General features: G+C 36.9%; 1 non-coding gene across 1 annotated transcript; it reads left to right on the top strand.

The window, feature by feature from the left end:
• Positions 1-8,442: 8,442 nt before the first annotated feature.
• Positions 8,443-8,633, top strand: LOC126016807 (U2 spliceosomal RNA). The gene has a single exon (XR_007498520.1). It is a non-coding gene; the product is annotated as a U2 spliceosomal RNA (small nuclear RNA).
• Positions 8,634-26,577: the final 17,944 nt, after the last annotated feature.

Below are 26,577 nucleotides of genomic sequence, written 5' to 3'. Positions count from 1 at the left end.
TATATATTTAGTTTATGTCTCTGAATTAGAGATCAGTTACCATTAGGTTGATAAAAATAGTCAAAGAAAATTTTCACTAAGAACTTCCCTTGAAAAGGTCTTTAAACCATGCAGTAGAACAATACATAGGTAAACATAGGTATGACATTGAGACTAAAGGCATCTTGAAGGAGGATACAGCACTATCCCCTTCAAAGGAAATAGTGCCTAAGATACAAAAAACACCCACAGAAAAGTGAGAAACTATTCACCCAATACCCATCAGATAAGGGGCTTGTATCAAAAATATACAAGGTACTGACAACTTAATAGAAAAAAATCTAACCCCATCAAAAAAAATGGGAAGAAATGAACAGACACTTTCTCGAAGAACTACAAACAGCCATACGACAAATGACAAAATGCTTCACATCACTAATCACCAGGGAGATGCAAATCAGAACAATGATAAGGTACCAACCATTTCACACCACAGCGACTGGCACACTTCCCAAAGAACAAGAAAAATCAGTGTTGGAGGGGATGTGGGGAGAAAGGAACTCTCATTCACTGTTGATGGAAACACTGTCTAGTCTAGCATTTATAGAAAACAATATGGAGATTCCTAAAAAAAAACTGAAAATAATCCAGCTATACCACTCCTAAGGATATACTCTAGGTACACAAAAATACAATTCAAAAATTCCTTCCTCATACCTATATTCATCTGAGCAGTTTTACAATAGCTAGACTCTGAAAACAACTAAGATGCCCTTCAACAGATGAAGGCTAAAGAAACTGTGGTACATATACACAATGGAATATTATGCAGCTCTCAGGAGAGATGAAGTCATGAAAATTTCCTATACATGGATGGACAAGGAAACTATTATGCTGAGTGAAATAAGTCAGAGGGAGAAAGATAGACACAGAATAGTTTCACTAATCTATGGGTTTTAAGAAAAATTAAGAATATCATTGTAATAATGCCCAGAGACAATAGAGATGGGGCTGGAAGGACCAGCTCACAATATGAAACTCACCACAAAGGGTGATAAGTGCAGTTAGGGGATTAAATACACTAACAACTATTATGACAATTTTAATGAGTGAGAGAACTAGAATACCTCTCTTGAATACAGACAGGGATCGGAAAGGAGGGAGAGGGGCATTGGTGGTGGGTATATTACACTGGTGAAGGGGATGTTCGGTTTATGACTAAAACCCAAATACAATCATGCTTGTAATAATAATTCTTTTTTTTTTTTTTTTTGGTTTTTGGGCCACACCCGGTGACGCTCAGGGGTTACTCCTGGCTATGCGCTCAGAAGTTGCTCCTGGCTTGGGGGACCATATGGGACGCTGGGGGAATCGAACCGCGGTCCGTCCAAGGCTAGCGCAGGTAAGGCAGGCACCTTACCTCTAGCGCCACCACCCGGCCCTGTAATAATAATTCTTAAATAAAGATTTTTTTAAATGGCTTTAGAGGTAAAGGCAAGTAAAAAAAAAAAGATTCTCAGGAGTAAACCATTAAAGACATATTAGGGGAATTACAAATGCTGAAAGACAAAAATACTAGATACTGGTCTAGGGTAGAATGCTTGACAAGTGGGAGTGGAGGTGGTCAAGGGAAGGGAGTACACAGGGGAGCAATAAGACAGTGGTGGTGGAAAAACAAAAGTCCTTTAGAGTGGGTATGGTGATAGAATAAAATACAATGAGTCTCCATATTGTAAAACAGTTTGCCTAAAGTAAAATGAAATATTTTTTTACAAATATAAAAAGGGCATATATTTTTGTTGTTAAATATAATGTTGGGCCCTGAGCGATAGCACAGCGGTAGGGTGTTTGCCTTGCACGTGGATGATGGAGGATGGACCTCGGTTTGATCCCCAGAGTCCCATATGGTCCTGCAAGCCAGGAGCGATTTCTGAGTGCATAGCCAGGAGTAACCCCTGAGCATCACCGAGTGGCCCAAAACCAAACAAACAAATAAAAAAATATAATGTTAACCTCTTGTAACAGTAATCGGACCTGGACGTGCCCCCTGGACATGTCCTTGGAATTGGACATGGACATGCCCATAGACATGCCCCTTGAACCTGTCCCCTTGGAAAAAAAAGTCAAGTGGGTACTTAATAAAAAAGGTTGACAGTTGACATGTGGTCCAGAGTATAGTCGGAGCAGAGCCTGCCAGCCCACTGGGGCCAGGGCCATGTAGATCCGGACGATGCCAGAGATAAGGCATTAGTGAGATGCAGCCTGCTCCCCTCTATCTCTCTCTATTTTATCTCTCAAAGCCTGTACCTACAGGCCTCCCATTGGCCCTCTCTGGCTGGTAAATTGTTTATCTCTCTCTCAAACACCACCACCCACAGTGGCAGACGTCAGACTCAGAATAAACCATACATTGTTTTTACCCCTTTCTTTCTCCCTTCTCTCTTTCCGTGGCCACTCTGGCGATCCCAGGGTCCTTACATTTTGGCCTCTCTAGGTGGGCACCTCACTCCACCCAGCAGTAGTGTCCCCTAGCTCTCTCAGCCTTTGAATCTTTTAAATAAAAGAGACTAAGATGATGGAACATTCTAGGCTTTTGTTCAACTAGCATTATGGTGAGGTGAAAGTTCTTTCCTCATAACTCACTTCAGTTTTGTACGGAAAGGAAGAAAACCCCAAGGTTATAATACTTTGAAGGTCTCTGTGGACTATGATAAATCAACAGAGGCTACAAAAAAAAATCTACAATAAGTAAGTCACCAGCCACTGAATTGTTCCTGTGACATCTGTGACCTGCCCCCCAAGGCATGTTTCAGTTCCAAAACAAGCCTCCTCCTTTTCCTTTTCTCTACAACTAGTGGAAGCTATTGGACTCATACCTCGAGGCACATTGGTTTCTTATTGCCCTGTAACTCTGGAGATAAAAATCATAACAACATCCTGTTTGGGGGACAGGTAGGACATTCCCTGGGGTCCAATCTGAATGGCTGCAGAAGTAATAGAATTAATGACACAAAGGAAATAGAATTTAAAGAAGTCAAAGGAGGTGGTTAAACATGCAGATAATCCTGGAAGGCAATGCCTTCTGCATTTCCTTCTGCCTTTGGTGACTGTAAGCAGAGGGAAGTATCATTCTCTGACTCTCTAGGGTGTCCTTGTTTCATGGCATTTCACAGCTATGGCACATGGCATTACTTCATGTTCACAGCGTTGCCACCAAAGCCACTGCACCATAAAGTGAGAACATCACAGAAGGAGATGCGTAACCCCAGATGTGATGTGACATACAGGGGAATCAATGCAGCGTAGCACTCAAAGGTTCCCATTTGGAAGAAGGGGGCCGATGGGCATTTTTAATGAATTTACAGGTCATTCATTTTCTACATAATTCGACTGTTTTTAATTTCAGTTCATCTTCAGACTTCCACAGAGGAATCTAATAATGAATGTAGGGACTGTGGAATTGCAAACTCCTATGTCTTTTCCAGAGGAAAAATAAAACCATGGAGCAAAATGTACATTTGTAGCATAAGCTATTTGAAAAAAATTTTTTTAAAAAAGACAACACTTTCTTTTTAAAGGAGTGTTCTCTAGGCAAAAATTACATACGGTGCTATGCATTTATCAAAGGAATCTGTGCTATTCTTACCTTGTAAAATGAGAATAAAAGAACCATTACAAAATAACTGTCTTTTTATGTAGCAGCAATTATAAAATGATTATAAAACTACTACTACTTGGGAGGTAGTAGCAATAATAAAATGGTTAAAAGTGCAAAAGGATTAATAATGAGCACAAGGATATACAGTCCATGAAATGTTTGGTAGCATTAGATGTTCCAGTTCTGTGTATTTCCTCAACAATAAAGTTTTCCAAAACTAGAGGAAACATTCCAGGCAGATCATAGTTGAAGACCAGACAACAAGTTACTGAGAAAAATTGTCAAGAGCCAATTTCCAATACCAAATTACCAAGATGACTGCCTTTGTATTTGGTAAGAAAAGGTACTATTAGTGCCCCCTCCCATTATCTAACAGAACCACAGCTCAGTCGTAGTAAGTACAAGGACAAATAAAGCTACAGCTCATTGGCAATGATTTAAGAGTGGTATGTCATATCTCATCAGGGGCACTTGGAGTCAGTAGTACTAAGTGACAAGGTGGTAAAAATGTGATTAAAGACATGGAATTAGAAGGTATTCTTACTGCCATGTTCGATCTTCCAGTCTATTACCTTTGAGTCTTCATGACATCATTTTTCAAGCTGGAGATGAGCTCAGAAGGTAAATTTAAAATAATATCAAAATTGGAAGAAATTGTTTTACACTTTTTTACTGTGTCAATTAGCCTAAGAATCCTACATGTCATTTAGTTTGTCCCCAAATGGTGGAGTGTCATTCCATTACATATAGATCAGTGTTTCTTTCCAGGCATCTTTCTCTCCCAACCTTGTTTCCTCCCTGTGAGCCCCCCTCCATCCCCTCATTTTACTGCTTTGCGCAAGACCACGCCATTTATGCTATTTTCCACTTAGCTTCCCACCCCCATTGAGAGAGACTAATCTATACCAGTTTCTTTCTTTATGTATCTCTCTCAATGAGCACTTATGTTGATGCCATGCATTGTGAATAATGCCACTGTAAGCAAAGAGGGTCTTAACATTCTTTCAAATTAGTGTTTTCATATCCTTTGGCTAAACGTCTAGGATTGGTATTTCTGGATGGTATTTCCATCTTATTTCTTTCTTTTTTTTTTTTTTTTGCAAGAAACCTATATGCCATTTTCCATGAAGGTTGCCTCAATTTGCTATGTTAGCATTTGCATGGATATCATATTCTATTCTTCCAGTCTCAGTCTTCATGTCTATACTTTTAAACAAAATCACTTAGGAACAACGTAAAATTGATTTGAGTGTTTTTTAATTCAGATCAGTTATATGTATTTTACAGGAGTTTTTTCCTGTGTATTTTTGTGGTATCATGTTAAATACTTCTCTTAATATTCCTGTACCTTCCACAAGTAATTTCTATGTGATTCTAACAGGCTTAAATCAAATAGATTATAGACAAACATTATTTTAAACTAATAGAAATTTAACTTCAATTATACACTAAAAGTATAAGTTTATGTCTCTACTCTTCAAATGTTTTTAATTGCTAAAATTCCATATGCTTTTCTGTGAAAATTCCATATGGTGTTTAAAAACTTTTTAACTTAACAACTCTACTTAGCACTCCATATAAGAAAGGACCAGTGAGAAAAATTTTGAGCTTTGGTTTATCTGAAAAGTCTTTACTTCACTTTTTAAAAATCAATTTAGCTATATACTAGGTTCTCTCATTATTCTTATTTGTATTATATCATTTTATATTCTTCTGGCCTTTGAGATTTTTTTATGAGAAAACCATTAATATTTCTGGGGTATGTCCATAGACTTAGTGAATTGATTCTCTCTTGCTACTTTCCAAATTAATTTTTGATTTTTTTTTACTTCTAGAATATAATTATAATGCAACTAGGTTTGTACTTCTTAAGATTTATTTTATGTGGGATAATTGAACTTGGCTTATCACTCAATTCTTCCTTTTAATTCCTCAATTTAGGATTTTTTTTGAAAATTCGCAAATAACCCTTTCTGACCTGATGATATTTTATACTTTATAAGCCTTGTTCAGTCCTGTTCATTTCTTTTCAGCCTTTTTGGTTCCTTCACTAGATCATTTTGAATGACTTATCTTTGAATGTGCTGATGCTTCTTTCTAAGGCTTAATTAAGTCGGCTATTGAACCCTTAGTGAATTTCTTTTAATCAGTCATTGCGTACTTCAGTAACATAATGTGTGTTTGATTCTTTTATTATTTTTAATAAGACTTCTATCTTGGTTGGATTTTTCACTTTCTCATATGATATCTTTTAGAAAAATCTTTCTGATAGCTATTTAGAATTATTTCTCAAGTAGTTACTGTAGCTTGACATCTTTGGGGTTGTTTCTTTAAAAAAGATCTCCCCTTCTCTCCCTCACTTCTTTTTTTATGGGGAGGGGTCCCACGTGAAGGAGCTCAGGGGTAACTCCTGGCTCTAAGCTCAGAAACCACTCCTGGCAGGCACAGGGGATCATATGTGATGCTGGGATTTGAACCACCGTCCTTCTGCAGGGAAGGCAAACGCCCTACCACTGTGCTATCTCTCTGGCCTCCTCTCCCTCACTTCTTGTTCTTGAGAACTTTTAAATGATATCAGATAATCTCAAACAAGCAAAAACAAATTGCAGTAACAAAATCCACCAACTTCCATATCTCTGCAGATCAGTTGCCTACACTTAGTGTCCATGAGAGATTTTCATAATTCTTTTCTGCTAGTGTGACTATCAGGATTTTTACATGTATATTTCTAGTTTGGAGATTTTAATGTTCCTTATTAATTTTGAAATGTACCTGAGGCTCCAGGATTGAAAATATTATTCATGAGTCAGTGATAGATTTTATGCATCCACCATGTCCTCACCATACTTTACAACAGAGTGCCTGCTTCCTTCCATTGTTTCACAGTCCTTCTGTGCTTCTTGGTAAAGTCATTTCTGTAGTCCAAATTTCATATTCTATTGTGTTTAGCCATTTCTCATAGCCTTATATTTCTTTATAGCCCACATTGGGGATACCATTCTGTAAGTTCTTTAACTTATTCTCTCTCTTTCTCACTTCAGTCCAGATTCATCCATGTGTATATATCATACTTTGCTCATCCTCTGTTCTTGGACTTTTGGATTGTTTCCATACCTTGTTTGTTGTGAATAATGCTGCCATGCACCTGGGAGCACAAACTATTTTTTAGAACAGTCATTGGACTGTTGAGTAGAAACCAAAATGAAATTAATACATTATAAGGAAGTTTAATTTTGGGAGTATTTTAAGAATTGTCCAAGTTATTTTCCAAGGAGATTGAACCAGATGACTTTCTCACATCTACACCAACATTGATTGTTTCTGTTCTTTATTGTGTGTGCCAGACTCACTGATATGAGATGATATCTTATAGCTGTTTATTTTCTCATAGAAAAAACATGTATAGAATAGACATTTAACACTTTCTGATATCTCTTTCCTATCCTGTTGTTCCTCTGATAGATCATTTCTTTTCAGGGCTACCTAGTCACTTACTATGTTCTGAGCAACACTTATGGCCCAGTAAGAAAAGCCTAAAACTTTGTGTTACCTGACATTTAAAGTGTTGGAAGCACAATTGGTTTTTGGTCTTTTTCAGAGAAGAGGAGGCTGCCAGTACTAGATTCATCCTGCTTCCCAACAACCATTCTGAATCAACATCTTCTCAACAGATCTTTGATTCTAGCACCCTTTGGATTTAAGAATATGCTGGATTCCCTCAGGCTTCAAGCAGAAGTTGATATTGCCCACTGTTTCCCCTCCTTCACCTAGGATACTTTATGAATAATGTAATATTTCCTTTCCTTCTCCAGAGATATTTCTTCCCAATTGGCAGAGCAGTTTACATTTTTATCCCAATGCACCACTGTATCACAGTGCTGTAGGGAAAAGTGCCATTATATCCTAATAGTATATTTGATGCCATGATCTATTTTCTTGATTGAGGTGCAGAATCTTTAACTGGTTTCTAGGTTTCTTGAAGAGAAATTAGTCCATATCTTGTATAATAATCAATGGCCTGATTAGTCTATTCTCTTATCTTGTTGATGTTGCTTCTCTATCAGATTCTTTTATGCGTCATACATTTGCAAAAATAGTATTTAAAAGACAGGACTCACAAGTCATTGGATATATAAACATCCCTCTTTACCTGAAATTGCCTCTGATTTCCAATTTTATGGAATGGAGGCATAAGGAAAGTAGTTCCACATAGAAGGCTACAAAAAATGGAGCAATTTGTCCATTCAAAGAGTGATCCACTGAGAAAAAATGTTAGATATCATTTTATGTTATTTAATAATGCTTCTCAATACCTTACATCATAAAATATGTAAATAAGAAAGTAAATATTATTTTTTTTTGGTTTTGGGGCCACACCCATTTGACGCTCAGGGGTTACTCCTGGCTATGCACTCAGAAATTGCCCCTGGTTTGGGGGGACCATATGGGACGCCGGTGGATCAAACTGCGGTCCTTCCTATGCTGTCTCTTGCAAGGCAGACACTTTATCTCTAGCACCACCTTCCTGGCCCCATAAATATTATATTTAAAAACTATGTGGCCTAAGTTAGATCTAGCATCTGCATCACTACGATTTTTTATTTTGTTATATATATTTGTATAAATATACTATATATCATTATATGTTATATAATATATAGCATACTATATATAATAAATGCATATTTTCTATGTTCATCTGCTGCCCAGGTCATGTGTTACTGCATGTAGAAACACATCACTAAATGATTAGGGCCTGCTCTTTAATAATGGCAAACACTTTTAAAATTAAATTAGCATTTGGTATTGCTTCTCGGCCTTTTGGCTAAGCTCAAGTGTAGTATCTGTTCTTATCAGTTTAATATCTGATACGTCGTCTATCCAATGACAATATATTAAATGGATTTTTGGCATGAGGAACTGGAGTAGGAGCTTGCTCCATCCATTCCACACATCGATCTGGTATTGCAGTACCTCCAGGAACGATGCACCCCCCTGGGGGAATAAAAAAAAAAAGAAAAAAATTAGCATTTGATTTCCAGAGTAGCATAAAACCTTTAGCAATTTAGAAGTTAACCTTGGACAAATACAAGCATATAAATTTAACAAAACTTTTCTTTAGCAACAGCCATCTCTGAAAGATCAAATCAAGGCTGATTGACCAGAGAAATGAATTCATTCACAACGAATCTTTTGAGGACTCAGTTTTCTAGGAGGACAATATTAAAAACATTTTAATTCCCAGGAGTTCCAACACATGACACTTCCCACTTGGCTGACAAGTGCTTACACACTTATGTCAGTGAAAATAAATAATCACGACTCTCTCGGCAACATAAAATTTGTCTCTTCCTTTAATGAAGGTCAGGATGACATTATTGCATCTGTGTCCCCTCACCCATCTCTACCCTCCCTGCCCTTTCTGCTTAAAGAGCCAGGACACTAAAGAGAATGAGAGCTTTCTCAGCATTCAAAGACATCAGGTAAGAAAACAAATAGGTGAGATAGCACAGCGGTGTTTGCCTTGCAAGCAGCCGATCCAGGACCAAAGGTGGTTGGTTCGAATCCCGGTGTCCCATATGGTCCCCCGTGCCTGCCAGGAGCTATTTCTGAGCAGACAGCCAGGAGTCACCCCTGAGCACCGCCGGGTGTGGCCCCAAAACCAAAAAAAAAAAAAAAAAAGAAAAGAAAACAAATAGATAAGAGACAGTTCCCAGAAACTATCCCACCCCACTCTTACAAAGCTGAGTTTAATTTGTTGATTTTGTTTGTCTACTTTGTGACAGGACACATCTTCATTGAGGAAATGAGAAGGAAAACATTGGCTCATCATTAGGGGTCTTTTCTCTCAAAATTAGAGGCCAGATTATGTCTCAATAGCCCTCTTTCTTGTATGCCACTAGGGATCCAAAAAGATTTGTCTTTCTTGATTTCTTCAGAGTATTCAGGATTTATCCATGGGGTCATCTAAGGATTAATTTTTCAAAAAGATAAAACAGAATTTCCTAGGTTTTTTTTTTTTTCAGATATTTTAAAATACTATGGGCCTGGGCCAGAGCAGTGGTGCAGTAGGGCACTTTCCTTGCACTGGGCTGATCCAGAACGGACCTTGTATGGTCCCAAGCCAGGAGAGATTTCTGAGCCCATAGCCTGGAGTAACCCCTGAGTGTCACCGTCTGTGACACCCCCCCTCCAAAAAAAAATCCTATGGACCAGAGCAATAGCACAGCGGTAGGGTGTTTGCCTTGCATGTGGCTGATCTGAGACTGACCCAGGTTCAAATCCCGCCATCCCATATGGTCCCCTGAGCCTGCCAGGAGCTATTTCTGAGCACAGAGCCAGGAGTAAACACTGAGCTCTGCCTTCTACTGAGATAAGTTAGTTATTCTTTGCTTTTAAATTCCTGGCCAATGAAGTAAAATGAAAACAAATGTTCCAACATTTGCTATTAAGCAAATGGAGATAATGAGTGCACGTATATGTCAGATACATTTGTCAAGAATTGCATTTTCCACTTTTATTCATCTATGGTTCAAAGAGCTAGTAATAACCATCAGATTCTCTATGGATCTACAGTAGCGCAGGGGAGAAATTCTCTCCTGCTTATTAAAGAGAGGGGTGGTCATTCTCTATCTCCTAGTTGTAAAGTGTAAGGAAATGGAAGATCAAAATTCCTTGATCTGAATTCTTGGTACCAGATGTGATGGAAGTTTGATTACCCCCAGGAAAACCTCTCTACTAAACAACAAATCTCAAAAGCAAATGCTGTATTTTGTACCATCCTGAACTGTGCAATAAACCTTCAGATGGTGCTTTTATAGGATGACAGTGACGTTTTATACATTTAGACCACAGTTTTAACAGCCCCTAAATATTCATAATGCTAATTTTAAGTCACAGCATGATTTGTTAATTCTTATAACTCTGCCAAACCTTGATAAATTGGTCTAAATTTGAACCAGATTTTCTAAGCCTTGCAGGGACATATTAATTCAATATTATTACTGTCAGGCATAAAATATGTTTAGAAGCTTCCAGCATCTCATCACACCACTTCACAGCTGAACCTTCCTTCCCTTTATCAGACTGACTTCTCTGCCATTGGAATCACCAATAACATTGTCTATTGTGCTTCTGTTTAATAGGATTCTTTCTTTGGATCAAAATTGTAGAGTGGGAAAGGAAATAGAGAAAATTATTTTGAGCCAAGGTACTACATATATATCAAGTCCCATGATTCACAAAATTAAAAAAAAAATTTGAGAAAGTAAAGGAAACTGATTGTTGTTGATTTACCAAGTGCTAAATAAGATAAATGACTTTATATGAACCAAATAGAAAAATGTCTGTTTTTCATGTAGGGACATTTTTTTTCAAGTAGGGGCATTTTAAAAGAAGAAAATGAGTGTTTTTATTTTCATTTGTATTATTAAGAGTACATTATAGTTAAGTCAGTGTTTATTCATATTACTATAGAAAACCATATTTCCTGGACATGAGCTTTAATTATGCTAACCTGGCTTATGTTCATGCCAACTCCAAATCTGCTTTAACTCCCAAATTTATTTTTCCTGACTCTTCAGGGCAAGTTAATAGCTCTGTGGTTATGAAAATATAACACCAATGTGATCTTGAGTGTCAAGAATATCAAAGATAAATGATGCATTTTTTTCTGGCAAGTTTTTTTTTTCCTTTTGCTTGTGTCATTTTATTTAGAACTCTGGATTACTATCATCTTCTGGGTTTCTCCAGACAAAATCTACTTTTGTGCATTTAGATTATTTTCCTTTTTTACATTTTGAAAAATGTCTGCTTTGTAAATTGTATTCTCTCATCTGTACTTTTGAATCACAGGCCACCCCCACCGCTGAAACACAGTTCTTTAAAAGAGTCACAAAGATATCTTTAACACCATTTCTTCATCTGGTTAACAGTTTCTATTTTCTGAAAATGATTTAGTTGACTCTTAAATTCTTCAGTAACAAACACATTTCCTTAGAGTTTTTCACTTTCATTTAGATTATATCTTCTTTTAAGGTGATTTTTAAATTTTTAAACTCACTGGAAAAAAAGGACATTAGTTTCCTACACATCCCCTTTGCATAGAAAGATTTATACCACTCATTATTAATCCCCACCGCACATTTTGTGACTGAAGAAGCTAGCCTGACAAATAAATATTGCCCAATCTTCATTGCTCACATTAGAATTCACTCTTGCTATTGTCTATACTGAAGTTTTTGACATATATGCAAAGACACACAACCACCATTACAGTAACTTTTTTTTTTTTTTGAGGGTTAACACCAGGCAATGCTCAGGAATTACCTCTGGCCCTAAACTCAGAAATCACTCTTAGTAGTGCTCATGGAACTATATGGGATGCCAAGGATCAAACCCATGTCAGCTACATACAAGGCAAATGCTTTAACCACTCTGGTCCCATCATTACACTAGCTTAGAGAACAGGTTTGCCGTTCCAAAATTCCTCTGTGAATATTTGATTTATCGCCCCTGAGCCCTTGAAAACTACCTTTACAAAACTCTCTCCATAGTTTGGCCTCCAAGAGATACTTGTTAAGCTATAATACTCTCTCTACCCATGACTGTACAGTAACTTCTGCTGTACATCATTTTGTCCAACAAAACACTTCAACATTTCAGCATCGGCAGTTGAAGTTTTTGATAGCCCTTTTATGATGTAAGCCTTTTGCTTTTATCTCTTTCTTTATCTGAATCTTTTATTATCTTTTTTTTTGCTGAAGATTCAAATAGTAGAGTAACATGGGCTTAAGTTAAGTTCTAAAATTTCATTCTAATCTATGGACTCTAAAGATTTGTTAGGAAGTAGAAGATTTCAGATATCATATAATTTTCAGTGTTGCCAGAGTTTTAATTATGGGACAAGATACGTAGAAATACTTCTTTTGTCTCCTTCCAGTACGCACTATTCAAATCTCTGAATAGCATATTTCAATAAAATATTTCATATTTCATCTTCTACTTCAAGGAGTAGAAGATGCTGAGACACCAACAGAAAAGGAAAGACTCTCAGATACTGGGAGGGCATAAAATTGCTCTAGGTTATTGTATTGCTTAAGAAAATTCAGGATGGATGCTTAAAAAGACATGAACATGAAAATACTAATGGCCTAGACCCAGAAAAAATCAAGGAGAGTTGATCTCTTGAGGCAAAGCATGAGAAATAATGCTTTCCTTTCTGGATAAGGCAGAAAACTTTCTGACAGACCCTAAGAATAAAACTTTGGTCCCAATATCAACACTGGCATGCAAAGCTGCATTGGATTCTCCCAAAGTCTTGCAACTTTGTCAGGTGGACATGAGATGCCTCTTACCTCACTAGAGAAGAGTCAAGGAGAATGTTCCAGAAAGATAGACGAGACATTCCTGCTCACTTGACAATAAATAAGAAGTCTCCCCACTCTCCCCTATCTCCACACAAGCATTATTAGTGGTGGCTAAGTGTGGAAAGTGAAATAAAGAGCAGGGATGAGGTAATGAGGTTGTCCTCAAAGTCTTACATCTCTACAGCGACTGTTGTGTCACTTGAATTTTCACTCACCCAAAAGTAATGATATTAAATTTCTGTTCCATCATGGTGGCAGCAGAGAGTTGCTAACAATCGAATATAAATAGGATCCAGATTCTCATGACAGAATATTCATAATGTCCAGGATACATCAAAAATCACTCGTGATGTCAGAAAAAAACCAACAACCCCCAAATGGAAAAAATATCACTTATAAAATTAGAAAAGACAGAGAACACCAATGTTGCAATAAAATGACAGTGTTGGAAAGATCTGACAAAAAGTATAAGACTGACGTCTTAAAAATGTCAACTGGCAATTAGGAGCATCATTAAAAGCAGTGAAAAGGAAAAAGTGGTTTTAAAGCAATGGAAAGTGTTACCCATGAATTAGAGAAGGAACACCCAGATGAAAAGTTTAGAGCTGAAAAATTCAAACCTGAAATTATGGAAATTATGGGAATCAGTCCAGCAGGAGAAAAGAGAGAGTTGACTTGAATAAAGAGGAGAAAAATGGCTGAATGTGAACAATAGAAAGGAGATTCAAAGAGGAACTTAGAAACCAGCAAAATGATTGCAGGCGAATACACCTTTTGTTTTCTCACTTGATTTTCAGGAGCTGTTGAAAAAGCTAAGACTGAAAATCTATACTCAGAACAAGTTGCCCAGAACTCAAATTTGAAAAAAAGTCACAAGCCTACACATTGAAGAAGCTAAACATTTTCCCACTTAGGATATTTGAAAATTTATGCCAAGATCCATGAAAATAAAGGTAAAGAAAAAGTCTTAAATGTGCAAGTCTTACCCAGAGAATAAAATCATCCAAATACAATAGATTCCTCATGAGAAACTCTAAATACAGAAAGCAATCACCCTGAACTCCTTAATTATGGAGAAATATACTTTCCCTAGGCAATAAGTAAAAAGAAATTTTGAAGTCTTTTATTTTTTGACTTTGTAGCTTTAGACTGGGTAATTTTGAATTTTACACTAGGGAGCAAATCTATTATATCATCTATATGATATATTGCAAAAAATATGTATGTGTATAAAGTTTTCATTTCAATATGCATAAAGTTTTCATTTCAATGTGTAAAAAGCTTTCATTTTAATACTCTGATGATCCCAAATAGTCCTATATATTTATATTTACATATATTTATATATTATATATACTCTGATTAAAATACTATGGTTTATATATAATATAAATAGTATAATTATTTATATATAATTATATATTAACATATAAATATAAACATACATATATATAAATATATAGCATTTTAATAAGAGTAATTTCAGATAGATAGTATAGCTTTTTATAAGGAAAAGGAACAGAATGTGCAAACTCAAATCTTGTCCATCTACTTACTAGTTCTGTGAACTGAACAGGGACCTTTTATATTTAAACTTCAACTTCATCATGTGTTAAATGGGATCAGAATATTGATTGGCCTTTGTACCTTGAGGATCAAAGAGGAAAGATATAAAGTGGACAGTTTTATTATGTAATTTTCTTTTCTTTTCTTTTCTTCTTTTTTTTTTTTTTTTTGGTTTTTGGGTCACATCCGGTGATGCTCAGGGGTTTCTCCTGGCTGTCTGCTTAGAAACAGCTCCTGGCAGGCACAGGGGACCATATGGGACACCGGGATTCGAACCAACCACCTTTGGTCCTGGATAGGCTACTTGCAAGCAAACGCCGCTGTGCTATCTCTCCGGGCCCTATTATGTAATTTTCAATTGTGATAATAAAGATCATTATTTAATTTACAGTGAATTAAACATGGGGAGAGAAAGCTAGTATAGTGGGTAGCTCACTGGTCTTGAGCACATACTACCTGAGTATGACCATCAGAAGTCTATATGGTTCCCAAGTCCAGTAGGAGTAATCCCCGAATGCAGAAAGAGAAGTATGACTTGAATACTCTTGAATATGGTCCAAGTATTAGCCACTATTTTTCCCTACATGGTCAGAGCAGGGAGAGCAGAGTCTATCTTGAAGGTATACAGTTAATTGGAGAAACATGTCTTTAGAGAAAAAGCTGTAAAACTGAAAATAGAGCATTTCAGTGGAGCATTTACCCTAGAGAGTGGCATGTAGGATTCTGATAATGATTGGTTATTAGTACAATTATTATTCACAAGTTATTGATCAAATGACGTTCACATGACAAAAGTTGGAGGAAGTGCAGTATTTCCAGAGGAAAATACATCACAAATTACAAGACATCCTAAATTAATAAATCAGGTGATGGGAATTCCAAAAGTGTCAGTCCCGAAGCAATTCCATATACTGTGAGGTTGAAATACAATACAAATGGCAAGAGGACTTTTATGCACTTGGCTCTATCTTACTGACAATAAACTGCTACTAGAAGTGTTACAGAATGACCCAGGCAGATCAGCATTGCATTTCCTAGTTATTTCAGATGGGAGACTAAATGACAGCTATGAAAAGTGCCATCTGGAATTGGGAAATTGATTAAAATGCTCTCGCCATAGCCCAGGTAACAGGAGAGGAAGGTTTGAACTCAAAAAAAAAAAAAAAAAAAAAAAGAAAAAGAAAGAAAAATTTGAAAAAAATCAATAAACACAAGAAGAAACTAAAGCAAATCTCCATACAGTGAATCCATGCATTGATGGAATCACACACAGCAGAAATGGAAACACAACTGGAAAGACATTTTTGCCACCACTATGCTTGGACCACAAAGAGTTGGAGCACTTTGCAATGCCTAGATCATCAGTCTTAGAAATTATTTTCTTTCAATCCTGATCCTTCTCAAGAGCCAATATTGACTTACTGACTCTTATTAACTCTGAGAACAAATATCCTGTATGCCTAGTGATTAACACCTATTAGAACTCCATATTTCCCATGATTCCATGGGTTCATGATGCTGTAAGTTAGGATTTCATAGCCAATAACTTGGATATAGGAAGATGAAGTTTATTCACTGATGTCATTGTCTGTGGAGATCCTGCCCACATGTCCTGCTTGCAATTTCCTGTTATGTAATTAAATGATGCCTTCAGCACCAGCCTTCCAATAACTTACCACTCAGAATGACCTTCAACATGCCCTTTCACCATAAAAATATTAACATTTTAGCTCTGGTGATTAATCAAGTGAAAGGGTATCAGAGTATTTGTTACTTTAGAAAAATAGCCAGAAAATATGCAAGTTGGTTGTTTACTCTGTCCATGCTGTTTATATTCAAAACGTCTTCCTAGGATAAATATTTCTAAGTAAAAGATAGCTATCTATATGAATAGACATGTTTACGCATGGTTATTGGCTCTAAAAGTTAATGAGCGTTGCTAAGGAATAAACACTGGCATATATGTGTTAAGTTGTTTTAGACCATAATCGGGTAAGTCCTAGTAAACTATGAATCAAGTGAGATGCATAGTGTAGTGGACACTACTTGGCATTCAAAATCATCTGATTTCTGTCTTTATTATTGCTTAACATGGCAGTGCTTTTATATCATGTGTGCATATTGTGAAATAAGTGGATAGCTGTATATATAGACAGACACTGCTCTGCACAGTACCATGAACAGTAATCAAATGCACCTAGTGAGACTGTCCCCAAGCCCAGAGGAAAACAAGGCTCTGAGACAAAGTAAAGCATCCAATTCTAGCTGCAGTTTACCATTAGCTCTTTTTCTTGATGCTTCATTCCATACATCTGAATTAATCAGCATAACAAATTATTCACTCGTACATTCAGCCTCTGTTATTAGCCAGAGGAAGAAAATTAAATTTCCAGAAATGCCATCATTCCTAAAAATAGCAAGCTATCATATTTCAGTTTGCTGTAGTAACCACCTTACAAAATACCCATCATTAGTTCATCTTAATGGAACGGAGAGAAGTGCAATTTTCAGGTCACTCAGTTCATTGGAAAATAAAGGTCTGAACACCAGCCCAAGGTATGACTGTACATAAATGAGTGACTTAATAAGCACTTTTTCAAAATCAATCTTATGATTGTCGAATGGAGGGCATAGCCTTGTAGGCTGCAGGCCAGATACTGCCCCCCAGATGCATTTTTCCTGGTCTCCAGAATATTGGCCTGTCCAGAGTTGTAAATCTTTGGGAATAGTTGCCTGCCTTGAGAAATTGGAAGATGCATAAAAACTAGGATATCTGGTTTCTTTTGAAAGGCGCAATGTTGTGTCAAGCTGGGCATTCTTCTTCTGGTGGTGATTTGAGTTTGAGAATAATCTTCCATTGGAATCTGCCCTGTCTATTATGGATTCTTTCTTCTCTTTCCCAGAACTGGGTCTAATTTCTTCACTTATGTTTCCTGTTCACCTTCCTCCATTGTTTAGATTCCCTTGATTTTTGTTTTCAAAAGTGGAATTCTCTGAAGGGTATATGTGGGGGTGAAGTGAGTTTTCTGAGTATTTAACATTATCTGAGAGGCAGGCATCTTAGTAAGATCTCACCAACCTACATCTTCCAAGTCCTGGTCTATATAGATCTTCCCAACTTGCTCCAATACAAACAGTCTCAGCTAGAATGTGTGATTTTCATCAGATGTGATTGATATAAAATCAATTGAATTATAAAACTTTCCCTGGTCAACTTGAAATAATTTACGGGCTCTTTTAAAATATAGATATTTCTTCAACAGGTCTGCAGAAGAGGAGGTGCTTGTGCATTTTTCTGGTGCCATGAGAGAAAAGCTTTGGTTTTAAGTTTATATGTGTTAATAATGGAAAATTGACAATTTAAAATTTGGCAGAGAAGCTAAGGTAATAATGTAGTGGGTAGGGTGATTATTTTGAATATGACCAACCTAGGTTTAATTCCCAGTACCCCCAAACATGCCAGGAATGATTTCTGCACCTGGAGCCAAGAATAAGTCCTGAGCACTGCTGGATGTGACCCCAAAACCAAAATAAATAAAGGTTGACAGAGAAAAATACATATTGGTGTATGCTCCTTTCCCTAATGCAGAATTACATTAGTTAAAAGCTGCTAATAATGGCATTCACAAAGGATATAAGAGAGATAGAATTCAACTAGTCAAATGTAATGTTAAGAGCTACTTTTGTTTTTAAAATCTAAGAAAGGTTAAATTTAAGATTCTCATCTTAAATTGAGATTAAAAAAATCTTCACATGTATATATGCATGTACATAAAGAAATAATGAGTTAGATCAAAGAACAGTATATTACTGAGTGACTGATGATGATAAATTAGATCATATCACTATTATTACTATGGAGACCTCCAAAATTTGCAGTCTACAGCTGAGAAAAGAGCGACAGTTTAGAGCTCCAGTTTAAATACTAGAGTTCAGGGGCCGAAGCAGTGGTGCAAGCTATAGGGCATTTGCCTTGCATGAGCTAACCTAGGAAGGACTGTGATTCGATCTCCCAGCCTCCCATATAGTCCCCAAGCCAGGAGCGATTTCTGAGCACGTAGCCAAGAGTAATCCCTGAGTGTCACCAGGTATGGACCAAAAACCAAAATAAATAAATAAATAAATGCTAGAGTTAAAAAAAATAAATACTAAAGTTCAATACACAAAAGCTTCTAATTTTAACAATAATCTATGAAACACATATTGCGTTTTGCCATTTTGAGTGAGGGTCAAAACCTGCAGCCATGGTGAGGGTGTGCTGCGTCCTCCACACTAAGAACTAACATCTGTTAGGCCAGATGTGATCCAACATTTGCCACACGGGTCCCCCGCTCGCTGGCCCGTGCAGTTGTTTCCGAGGGATGGGAGACGGGACTACAAGCTCGGAGATCTCTGCTCAGAGGTCCTTCCTCAGAAGCAGCAGAACAAAATCCAAACTTGGCAAAGAACTATAGGATACAAAATGATGATAAGAGGCAAAGAGCCGCTTTCATTTTAGCAGGAAGCCGCATGTGGTTCGAGAGCCGCGTGTTCGCCACTCCTGGAATAAGGGTTATGTGTTTGCCTTCAGGTCAGTCTGGGTCTGGTAATGATATATGGATCTTCAGTAACACTACCAGTGGTCCTGAGCACAGAGACCCAAGAGTGAGTCCCCAATGTGTTAAGTGTGACTCCCAAATCTACATAAATAAAGGTTGCTATTTACTATTTTTGATAAATGAATTAATTATTCTACGACTCGTTTATCTATCTAAATATATACATGTATTAAAAGTATGCATATGTGCAATTATTACTGATATTAAGAAGAAGATTAGAATAAAGAGTATGTTACACCCTATTTGTCTTTATTCTATAGTGATAGAAATTAGGATCGGAGCAATTGAGATTGGGGATTCAAGGAGTAAATTTATGTATTGTAATGTTTTATAATTTCACATTGCATGGATATTTACATCCATTAAGACTCCTGAAAATGTCCTTTAAAATGTATTATTTACTGTTTGAACTAATTCTGAAATTAAATGTAAAATTTAAAGTAAATTATAATAACTGATATCAGATACTTGTGCCCTTACCTTCAGTAAAGCAGCAGCATTTATAATACTAAAATACGGAAAAATCTGAGTCCACCCATGAATAAAAAAATATAATTTAGTACATATAAGAAAATATTTAACAATAAAAACATTAAAATATACCAGTTGACTATTTCTGGGAAACAGTATAAAATCTGAGAATAGTAAGCTCCATAAAATAGATCAATGAAACACAAATACAGAAATTTTCCACTTAGAGGTTTAATATAATACATAAAAGCAAATATAAAGTAATAAATATGTAAGCCAATGATAAAATAGATTAATGGGAACAAAGATGAGTAGGGTGATTACCTTGAACATGGCCAACATGAGTTTGATTCACAGCACTAAGTATCTCAAGCACTGTCTAGATTGGAGTTATTCTTGAGCACTGAACCAAGAGTATACCCTGAGCATGTCTAGATGTGTTCCTCAAGCATACAAAGAACATTAAGATAGAAAAGATTGGTTCAGAGTGAACATGAAAGATGGGTAAAAAGATAAGCTTCTGGCTCTTAAATAAATCAGTCTAGAAATATGACATACAATATGACAACTATAGTTAATAAAACTATGTTGCATATTTTGAAGTTCCTAAGAGTAAAAATCCTTTAAAGTTCTTGTTCCAAGAAAAAAATGTTTATATGGTGATGAAGTTAAATTAGACTTATTGTGACAACCCTTTCAAAATCTACACAAATATAGATGTAATTATGCAGTATACCTAAGAATAAATATACTGTTTTATTTCAATTATATTTCATTGTGCAAAAAAAATAAGTTAAAAATAAAATGTAGACTCATTATCCAAGTTTTCTTTTCAGATGACAGAGACATCGTTGAAATTGTGAGGAAAAAAGTAGAATTAGAAAATGTTAAACCTGATGCTAATTTTGGTTGTCAAGCAAAAATGTAGCTCCCATTTTGTCATAACATTAGAAGGTGGTCAAGAAATGTGGCCATATGTCAGATGAGCACTCTGTCTGGTACTACCCTGTGAGTTACCACATAGTTCCATTTATGTGTCTTTGTCCAGTGAAACTTGATAACTTGGATGCATTTAGCTTCTTTCTCCTGGATAAATAAAGAACGTGTTTGCCTGCCTGCCCTTATTTTCTCTACCTCAGCTCAACACAGCATGGTCTCCTTCATCTTGGGTCCCCTTGATGAATAGGAGGGCAGAAATCTTGGGGCCACTTGATTGTTGAAAACATCTAAATGAGCCTCTCAGCCCTAGAGGGGAGGAGCATAGAACTGAACTAACAAAAACCATGGTGCTATTGAGTTGATATCAAATTAACCTTTGCTGAAATTGATACTAGAAAAAGCCAGGACACTTCACTTGGGAATAATATTGTCAATAAAAGCAGAGATTGATAATTAGTTGGAGGTGATTCACAGTATTGCATTTATAAAGAAAAGGAACATTTGGATAAAATGACTGCTAGACTCTTGGAAAACATAAAAATGTCAGAATTCAACTAAAATTTAACAATATGATCAAAGAAATGAATGTTCCTAAATAATATAAGACTATTTTGGAGGAAAAACACATAGTTATGGGGGACTAAACCTAGTTGTACCAGAGGGTACCATATAGTGCCAGCAATCAAATCTAGGCTTACACATGCAAGGATGTATCCTGCTTTTTTGATTCATCTCCCAAAAACACTTTTTAAGACCCATCTGCCATTTAAAGTTCAGTATATATGCATATATTTACTTGTTTATATGTATACATATATACAAAGTCTACCAGATTAAAACTAGTAATAATCTGGAGAAAAGTAATATTTTTAGGGCCAAGGAGTGACTGTAAAAATATAGCTCAATGGAAAACATTAGCTATAGCTTAAGGAAAGACCTAAGAGAATAAAATAGTAGATTTAAAATGAGAGTAAAAAAGACAGGGAGGAACAAAAAATCAACGTTGGCAACTATAGACAGGGGCAACCTTCATTTTTCTTCTTTTGTATAATGAGTACTTAGTTCTATGTGATTTTTAATAGGAGTTTATTCAGCTGAGCTTTCCAATTAATTTGAGTAATATAATCTTTTTAAACGAGTTGTCTACATGAATGGCAGTGCGGTGTTTTCTCTGAATCAGATTGGTTTTCTTTGGGAATTAAATTCAAATCGTATTTGTTTGCTCTTGATTCTTCTTCGCTAGGAAGCACAGAAGTACATTGAAAGATGTGGGCTGGGCAAGGCATAGTTTCCCCAAGAATACAACTCTTCTGTCTTAGAAAAATAACAGAAGCTTCAAAAGTGAGTTTAGAACAGCTTGCCTCATTTGTCCAGTATCTGAAAAACTTAGAACTATAAGAGAGATTCAGAGAGAAAACAGAGAAAAATTAAGAATTAAAGTATTGGATATTCTCATGGCTAGTATATGAAGTTAACATATTAGGGGAAAAAGCTGAGAAATACTAGCTTCATTCTTTCAACCTTTGTTCTAAAGCTCTGGATCAGGACACCATTACTTAATTTTAAACAGGGAGTTTTAATATTCTCTTTCTTACATTGTCCCATATATTTCAAATCATATAATATTTATTGGGATGACTATTCCTTGGCTTTTAATACCTGAAAGTTCCTCAACTCCCTGCAAATATATTTTAACCTCATGTACAGTTATGAAGACTTTCTAAGAGCAAGATCCAAATTACCTTCTATCATTGAGAAATAATTTTAAGAGAGACAGCCACACCAGCCCTTAAACACAGCCCAACACTTCCTTTCTTTGTTCTTTCCCAGAATAATCACACTTATAAAAAAAATACAGAATTATTTTGAGAGCTTCAGATAAAAATAATTCTTTTCCTTGGGTCTTCTTATATGACATTTAATTTTGATATATGGATCATCACTTTTTTTGTTACTGTATTGAGTTTTGTATGTCACTTTTCAATAAAGAACTCAGCTCCAGGTTTCAAAGTTAAAACTTTCTAAAACATTGCTTAATGAGTCCTCATATATTTCCCCTGTCCTCTAAAATGAATCATAAATCTTTGACTAAAAATCACAGGAACTTTTTACAAAAAGGTTGAAAACATTACTTTTAAGCCCTTAAAAGTTAATAAGCATTTTTAAAATTTACACATACTATAGCCAGAGAAATAATACAAGAGTTAAGGAATTAACAAGAGTTAAAACAAGAGTTAAGGGCCTAAAGAGATAGCACAGCGGCGTTTGCCTTGCAAGCGGCCGATCCAGGACCAAAGGTGGTTGGTTCAAATCCCGGTGTCCCATATGGTCCCTCGTGCCTGCCAGGAGCTATTTCTGAGCAAACATCCAGGAGTAACCCCTGAGCACCACCGGCTGTGACCCAAAAACCAAAAAAAAAAAACCAAAAAAAAAAAAAACAAAACCAAGAGTTAAGTTGAATTCCATGTCTGTGACCCAAGATTGATTCCCAGCAGAACTTATAGTTGCTCAAGCACCACTATAAATGAACCCTGAGGACAGCAGTGTGGGGCCCTAAATAAAACAAATTGTATATATTATCAAATGACACTTTTATTAACTTTACTAAATAGACTTAATTTTCTGATAAGTTCAAATATCAATTTTAGTTGAGAAATCATGCAGAGTGCAGAACCAGAAGTGACTCCTATGCACTACTGGTATAGCTCATAAATATTTTTAACAATACTTATATACATATATAGTGATAACAAAATAAAAATAGTCATTTTTTCAAGTCTACAAAGCAGAGAAAATAAATAATCAGGAATAACAATTACAGTTATATTTACTATAATTTCTGATTGAGTATAGTAGAGAATGTTTCTGGATGTGGCCGAAAGGAAACCCACCCCAAATTTGTTTTAAAAATCGATTAAAAAATTATATATATATATATATATATATATATATATATATATATATATAATCACATTTTACAAAGACGTAGGTCTAGCCTATGGTCGGCAACCTGCAGCTCGCGAGCCACATGTGGCTCTTTACTCTTTATTTTTTTTTTTAATTTTTTATTTTTTTCATTTAAACACCTTGATTACATACATGATTGTGTTTGGGTTTCAGTCATAAAAGGAACACCACCCATCACCAGTGCAACATTCAAATCACCCAAGTACCAAATCTCCCTCCTCCCCACCCAACCCCCGCCTGTACTCTAAACAGGCTCTACATTTCCCTCATACATTCTCAATATTCCGACAGTTCAAAATGTAGTTATTTCTCTAACTAAACTCATCACTCTTTGTGGTGAGCTTCCTGAGGTGAGGTGGAACTTCCAGCTCTTTTCTCTTTTCTCTTTTGTGCCTGAAATTTATTATTGCAAGAATGTCTTTCATTTTTCTTAAAACCCATAGATGAGTGAGACCATTCTGCGTTTTTCTCTCTCTCTCTCTGACTTATTTCACTCAGCATAATAGATTCTGTGTACATCCATGTATAGGAAAATTTCATGACTTCATCTCTCCTGACAGCTTCATAATATTCCATTGTGTATATGTACCACAGTTTCTTTAGCCATTCGTCTGTTGAAGGGCATCTTGGTTGTTTCCAGAGTCTTGCTATGGTAAATAGTGCTGCAATGAATATAGGTGTAAGGAAGGGATTTTTGTATTGTATTTTTGTGTTCTTAGGGTATATTCCTAGGAGTGGTATAGCTGGGTCGTATGGGAGCTCGATTTCCAGTTTTTGGAGGAATCTCCATATTGCTTTCCATAAAGGTTGAACTAGACGGCATTCCCACCAGCAGTGGATAAGGGTTCCTTTCTCTCCACATCCCCGCCAGCACTGTTTGTTCTCATTCTTTGTGATGTGTGCCATTCTCTGTGGTGTGAGGTGGTATCTCATAGTTGTTTTGATTTGCATCTCCCTGATGATTAGTGATGTGGAGCATTTCTTCATGTGTCTTTTGGCCATTTGTATTTCTTCTTTGTCAAAGTGTCTGTTCATTTCTTCTCCCCATTTTTTGATGGGATTAGATGTTTTTTTCTTGTAAATTTCTATCAGTGCCTTGTATATTTTGGAGATTAGCCCCTTGTCTGATGGGTATTGGGTGAATAGATTCTCCCACTCAGTGGGTGACTCTTGTATCCTGGGCACTATTTCCTTTGAGGTGCAGAAGCTTCTCAATTTAATATATTCCCATCTGTTAATCTCTGTTTTCACTTGCTTGGAGAGTGCAGTTTCCTCCTTGAAGATGCCTGTAGTCTCAATGTCCTGGAGAGTTTTGCCTATGTGTTATTCTATATATCTTATGGTTTGGGGTCTGATATCGAGGTCTTTAATCCATTTGGATTTTACCTTCGTACATGATGTTAGCTGGGGGTCTAAGTTCAATTTTTTGCAAGTGGCTAGCCAGTTGTGCCAACACCACTTGTTGAAGAGGCTTTCCTTGCTCCATTTAGAATTTCCTGCTCCTTTATCAAAAATTAGGTGATTGTATGTCTGGGGAACATTTTCTGAGTATTCAAGCCTATTCCACTGATCTGAGGGTCTGTCCTTATTCCAATACCATGCTGTTTTGATAACTATTGCTTTGTAGTACAGTTTAAAGTTGGGGAAAGTAATTCCTCCCATATTCTTTTTCCCAATGATTGCTTTAGCTATTCTACGGTGTTTATTGTTCAAAAAAAATTTCAAAAGTGCCTGATCGGAACTTCCGAAGGTTTCCTCAGGGGCCTAGGGAGCGCACCCCCAAAAACACTGCATTCTGAAGCTGGTGAGTGCCTGCATTGTGGGGCCGCGGAATCGCTTTGCCCTGCCCTGCCTTTGTTCACTCTGAGGACTTCGGGGAAAACTCCTATCTCTGTCTGCCTGAAACTGTGCTTCTGAACTTCCGAAGGTTTCCTCAGGGGCCTAGGGAGCGCACCCCCAAAAACACTGCATTCTGAAGCTGGTGAGTGCCTGCATTGTGGGGCCGCGGAATCGCTTTGCCCTGCCCTGCCTTTGTTCACTCTGAGGACTTCGGGGAAAACTCCTATCTCTGTCTGCCTGAAACTGTGCTTCTGAACTTCCGAAGGTTTCCTCAGGGGCCTAGGGAGCGCACCCCCAAAAACACTGCATTCTGAAGCTGGTGAGTGCCTGCATTGTGGGGCCGCGGAATCGCTTTGCCCTGCCCTGCCTTTGTTTACTCTGAGGACTTCGGGGAAAACTCCTATCTCTGTCTGCCTGAAACTGTGCTTCTGAACTTCCGAAGGTTTCCTCAGGGGCCTAGGGAGTGCACCCCTAAAAAACTGCATTTTGAAGCTGGTGAGCAGCTGCATTCTGGGGCTGCGGGATCGCTCTACCTTGCCCTGCCTTTGTTCACTCTGAGGACTTGCAACTAGAGGCAACAGAAGCGCTCAGCCGCTTCGCTTCCCTTTGCAGCCGCGAACTCTTCCTAATCAATGAACCCCACCACAACACGCAGGAAAAACCACACTACAAGCGTGACAATGGGGAAAACTCGCAGGCAAACACCATCCATAGAGAATGAAGACGAAAGCTCGGTTGATCTAATAAATTACAACCACCTGATTAACCTTTCAGATAAGGAGTTTAGAGTAGAAATATGGAATATGTTTGTAGACCTCAAAAAGAGCATAGATCGATCTGAAGAGAACACAAAAACAGAAATCAGAAAACTCCAAACTGAAATAACAGATCTGAAAAATACGGTTGCTCAACTGAAAACCACAATGGATAGCCTCGCCAACAGGGTATCAGCAGCTGAGGAGAGAATCGGAGTACTGGAAGATGAGATGCAGAAAAGCTCAACACAACAGAAGAAATTGGAAAAGAACATTAAGACAAACGAACAGGCAATGGAAAATGTACTCAAGGCATGCGAAGAGATGAAAATAGAAGTCTTTGATAAACTCAACAGAAACAACATAAGAATCATTGGAGTCCCAGAAACCCAGGAAGGAGATCTCCAAGAAGAATCAACTGTCAAAGACATCATCAA

The sequence above is a fragment of the Suncus etruscus genome, chromosome 8 (genome assembly GCF_024139225.1).
Source record: "Suncus etruscus isolate mSunEtr1 chromosome 8, mSunEtr1.pri.cur, whole genome shotgun sequence".
Lineage (NCBI taxonomy): Eukaryota > Metazoa > Chordata > Mammalia > Eulipotyphla > Soricidae > Suncus > Suncus etruscus.
Note: the sequence above shows the minus strand (reverse complement) of the source record. Positions and strands in the feature narration are given on the sequence as shown.